Source organism: Zea mays, chromosome 5, assembly GCF_902167145.1.
Source record: "Zea mays cultivar B73 chromosome 5, Zm-B73-REFERENCE-NAM-5.0, whole genome shotgun sequence".
In the NCBI taxonomy this organism is placed as follows: domain Eukaryota; kingdom Viridiplantae; phylum Streptophyta; class Magnoliopsida; order Poales; family Poaceae; genus Zea; species Zea mays.
Genome location: NC_050100.1, coordinates 155,247,029 through 155,252,605, shown reverse-complemented (window position 1 = coordinate 155,252,605; position 5,577 = coordinate 155,247,029). Strand labels below are relative to the sequence as shown.

General features: G+C 40.6%; 1 long non-coding RNA gene across 1 annotated transcript; it reads right to left on the bottom strand.

Moving 5' to 3' along the window:
* Nucleotides 1–2,257: 2,257 nt before the first annotated feature.
* On the bottom strand, nt 2,258–5,124 carry LOC103627074 (uncharacterized). Its single transcript, XR_553359.3, has 3 exons — nt 4,987–5,124; nt 3,256–3,364; nt 2,258–2,470 (listed from the first exon to the last, which is right to left on the bottom strand). It is a non-coding gene; the product is annotated as an uncharacterized lncRNA (long non-coding RNA).
* Nucleotides 5,125–5,577: the final 453 nt, after the last annotated feature.

The following is a 5,577-nucleotide window of genomic DNA, read 5'->3' as shown; positions in this document are numbered from 1 at the left end:
CCAGTTGCCGGGCCATCTTTTCCGAAAGGTTGGCACGGGACAGCTTGACCCAGATCGGGCGCCGAAGCTGTAGCAGCCAAAATTGTTGTGGATACTGCTCTTTACCCCAAGGTTTCGTCTCGTACAATAACTCATGTATATTGCAGAAACTTTTTGCATTTGGTTCTAAACCTTGGCTCCTCACGGCCCAGACGAAAATGCCCATTCTTATGATTGATTCGGGAGTAAGTTGGTGAAGGTAGACTTCAAATATCTTCAGTACTTCCACGACAAAATTACTCAAAGGAAATCGCAGTCCAGCCTTCAAGAAGCTTCGGAAGATTACGACTTCATTCTCTTCGGGAGTAGGCACAGTATTCTCCCCATCATCTGCCCTCACAATAGACATGTCTCAAAAATACCTTCCCTTCATGGTATCAAGATGACTCTGTTTAATGCTCGATTTTCCGAAGACTGTGTGACTTGGTCGCCACGGTCGATCTTCGGAGTCTTCACCCCCACTTTCTACATCATAAATGTCACTGTCACCAGTATCTTCAGATAAACCCTCCAAGGTCTCTCTAGTGATCTTCTCCATATTGGTCTTTGCTATTGACTGAAGAAAGCCGAGATGCATCTCTTCAGAAAGGCTCAGCTTTGATTCAGCAACAGCTTTCTTATCTTCAGACATCTTCGCAAACTAAGAAAGTGCTCCCAAAACCGAAGCTTAAAAGTCTAAAAAAGCCAAGCAAGAGTTGTTGCGCACATGCTAAAAGTCGGGTAGAGCAGATGGCAAGAGAGCGTGCCAAATAAAACTTAACATTTAACACTTTTTATGTTGCCTTGTTCTTAACTCTTAGCATTTGAGAACAAGTCCCCAACACTATAGCTCTTGTATGAGGTGTGAAGGCTGAAAACTTGGATGCAATGAATGGTGGGTGGTTGGGGGTATTTATAACCCCAACCACCAAAATAGCCGTTGGTGAAGGCTGCTGTCGCATGGCGCACCGGACACTGTCCGGTGCGCCAGCCACATCACCCAGCCGTTGGGTTCTGACCGTTGGAGCTTCTGACAGCTGGGCCACCGGACAGTCCGGTGGTGCACCGGACAGTCACTGTTCACTGTCAGGTGCGCCTTCTGGCGCCTATCCTGACTTCTGCGCGCACAGGCGCGCACTGTAGCGCATTTATTGTTCGTTGCAGATGACCGTTGGCGCTATGTACCCGTTACTCCGTTGGCGCACCGGACAGTCCGGTGCTACACCGGACAGTCCGGTGAATTATGGCGGAGCGGCTCCCAGAATTCCTGAAGGTGGCAAGTTCAAAGTTGGGTTCCCTGGTGCACCGGACACTGTCCGGTGGCACACCGGACAGTCCGGTGCGCCAGACCAGGGCACACTTCGGTAGTCTTTTGCTCTCTTTGTTTGAACCCTTTCTTGGTCTTTTTATTGGTTTGTTGTGAACCTTTGTCACCTGTAAAACTTATAATCTAGAGCAAACTAATTAGTCCAATTATTTGTGTTGGGCAATTCAACCACCATAATTCATATAGGAAAAGGTGTAAGCCTATTTCCCTTTCACTTGGTCAACCAAGTGCGCAACCTCGGGAGCACCAAATGGGATGACCATGAAATGGTCAAGGTTATTCTAAGATCCCTTGTTTTTCATAACCCTACTCATGTACAATTAATTAGTGGGGATCCTAGATACAAATAATGTCTCCCGAGGAAGTGATAGGAAAGTTTGTGAGCTTTGAACTAATGATCAAAGGCTCCAAACACTTCATCGACTTGGAGCAAGGTGGCACCCACTACACCAAAATAGTAAACTTCTTAGATCCTAAACCCTAGAAAGTTAGGCCTAAACTCTAGGAAGTTAGCGAAACTCTCGGAAGTTAAGCCATCCCGTCGGAAGTTTGGCTCTCAAAATTTTTTTGTCGGAAGTTAGCTTAACTTCCTAAAGGGCTCTAGGAAGTTAGCTAACTTCCTACGGCTTACAAAGCCTCTCGGAAGTTAGTAGTTTCACGCCGTCAGCTGACTAACTTCCTACAAGTAACTTCCTACGGCTTACTGTAGCCCCTAGGAAGTTAGCTGGCTTACTTCCTACGGTTTACTGTAGCCCCTAGGAAGTTAATAAACCTCTAGGAAGTTAATTTGACCAGCATTACAAATGATGTTTATATTTTACACCACATTCCACAACATAACAAATATATCAGCAGCTATATAGCACAACATATTTTCGCATAAAACATCTCACACACAATCACATAACAATATTTAAATCCATAGTCTCATCAATTACATCACAAAAGTCTCATCCATAGTCTCATCAATTACATCACAAAAGTATCTACAAAGTTTACTTCAAGACTAAGCTTAGCAAAGGGCTACAAAAAGGGAATAAATACAATGAGTACAAAATTCATAAGGAACTGCAATACAGCACCTGACAAATCTAAATGTATCACGAACAGTCTCCTTCAAATAATCTGCGCATAGATAAAAGAAGAAAATAAATAAATTATAGCACAATTTAAGGATGCAAAAAGCATTTTGTTGTCCTAAAACCTAATGCGGATAGCTTGGCATGGCCACATATCAAGGACAAAATAAACAAAAAAACTTAACAAGGAGAAGAAACATTCCTGTGATTTTGTTCTTAATGAAGTTTGTGCCAGCCTTCAAACTTGGATTAGTGACAACTTCAACGGCCTAACCAGTGTATTTCATTTAAGAATATACCCGGTTTACATTCAAACAAAATTTTAAGGAAGGTGTGAAGTCAATACCTGAGATGTTCATGTTCATGAATGTGCTTACTGTTTAGGTTGATAGAAAGATATTAAGCCTTGAAAACAGAGTGTACTTTCTAAGCTTTACAGGTTACAAGGCCTGAAAACAATAGGGCGTGTTTGGAAGCAAAGTATTTCAAAACCATTGTTTTGGAATACTATAGTTTTAAGATGTCGATGTGAAGTTTGCACTCAACAGGTGAAGATGTACATGAGAACACACTTCCTTAAGAGTATAATTCAGTGTACTTATTATGGTCATATCTGTTGTGAATATCTTCTATGACACAAAAAATTAAGTGCATACATAATACACTTTTGCTTGCATTCAAATGAAATCTTTCTGTAATACTTTCTTCTTTTGCCAGGGAAAAGACAGCAATAGAATTGGTTGTGCGGAGGAGAATCGATATTTTAAAAAAGGTGTTGCTTCACACAACTTACAAGAATAATAGAATGGTTAGAGAGGTCAACATTAGTACCATGTGCTATAAGAAGACCACCAAGTGCTTTCCACCAGTTTGACGAATAATCTTTACCACACCCATGCATTTGTAGTTTATCATAATTGTTGTCAACAATCTTCTTGGCCTACAAAATGAGAAATATTTGATATTCGCCATCTACTTAGAAAAGGCAATTTAGTAACCAAGACTAAATTCTACGAAAATTTACTGTCCAATCCATAGTCACAAAACAGGGCCAAAGGCATCAACCCTCAATCCACAACCCTAATAAAAAATATTGTGGAGACTTCAATTGCTTACAGTAGACTTCAGTACGCGTAACAGTGCATTCCGTCTCATACGGACATTCCATTCCAGTGATAAAATTATCAGCACATACATGACACCGAATGAACTACAGGCAGCTAATGTATGTCACCATTGTAGAAAACTGAAACAAGGATAAGACTTACTCATGAGCCACGGAGAACATCAATAGGTAAATTGAGGTCCCAGCGTCCTCCACAAGATTTGATGCAGGACAACAACAAAAAGACTTCTTTTGACAAATCCCTGTTGTGCAATTATCACAATTACCTGCAGGATCAAGATATGTGCCAACCATAATCATGTCACTACAAGGCAATTCCAGCAGTTGAAGTGAGGTTGCACGATACCTCATAAACTAGTAAATTAAGCTATATGATAAGAATAAACAAGCAACACATGGTACTATCTCAGTTCTCGAATATTTGTCGCCCGCTAGTTCATTTTTGAACTAAAATGTGACAAATAAAAAAGAACAGAGGGAGTATAAAATAGAAAGAACGTACCACAGTCAATGTTCCATTCTTCACCAAAATATTGCAATAAGAACCTCCTACGACATGTAGCAAGGAAGCAATATTTTTGTGCTGCCATGAAGGAATCCATGATTGCTTTCCTCTAGGTTTCCTGTTTGATGAATTAAACCATTAAGAAAAAAAGTAGACACATAGCAGAAGCACTACGCTACATGGATGGTGTGACCGTGTGAGAAAACATCCAGCATGCAAAAAAGTGACCTACATTTTTTGCCTCAGAACAATAGAAATCAGCTTTTGTAATATCACTTATTTGGTAATATAGCCAGCAGATTGAAGGCAGTCCATCTCTTCCACAACACCCACTTTCCTGGTAGTAAGACTCTAGGCTCTTTGGACATCCATAGTGTATTACACATCTAACATCAGGCTTATCAATACCCATCCCAAAAGCTATAGTTGCCACCATTACAAGAACTTCATCCCTAATGAAGGATCTGCAGGAGCAACACAACCAATGGTCAATTATAAAGCTGCCACCATAATTTGTACAAACTGGATGCATAAATCAAACAACTGATCATTGTTATGCCATGTGACCTATGTATTTGTAAAGGTTTTACTTTTCTAATTAACTGATTGCATGGCCAATGTGAATCTGACAGAACAAAGACAATCTAGTAAATATTTTATAGAGAATGCTGAGACTAAACCAAATCATGGCACTTCCATAGTCACAAAACAGGGCCAAAGGCATCAACCCTCAACCCACAACCCTAATAAAAAATATTGTGGAGACTTCAATTGCTTACAGTAGACTTCAGTACGCGTAACAGTGCATTCCGTCTCATACGGACATTCCATTCCGGTGATAAAATTATCAGCACATACATGACACCGAATGAACTACAGGCAGCTAATGTATGTCACCATTGTAGAAAACTGAAACAAGGATAAGACTTACTCGTGAGCCACGGAGAACATCAATAGGTAAATTGAGGCCCCAGCGTCCTCCACAAGATTTGATGCAGGACAACAACAAAAAGACTTCTTTCGACAAATCCCTCTCATTTTTCACTGCTGTGCAATTATCACAATTACCTGTAGGATCAAGATATGTGCCAACCATAATGAAAGTAGCCAAGAGGGGGGTGAATAGGCTACACCTGAAATTTTTCACTAAAAACTTCGAGATAGGTTAAATTAAAGTTGCACTGGTGCAAACCGGTTCAGTTGATTTTGTTTACAACTGAACAAGTTTGAACCTGCTCAACTTAGATTAGATAATCTGTTAAACAAATATGATGAAGTAGTGATGAATTTTGCTAATGACTTGCCCTACACAAAATCTACTCGAATAGATAATATGAACCAACCAACAAATTTAAAGCGCTTAACAAGAACACACAAGAACACGCAATATAACCCGAGGTTCGGCAACCACCACAAAGGTGTCCTACTTTTCGTTGAGGAGCCCACAAAGGGCCAGGTCTTTTCCAACCCTAATCCTTCACAAGCCGACCACAAAGGTCAAGGCAATCTCTTCTCAAATATG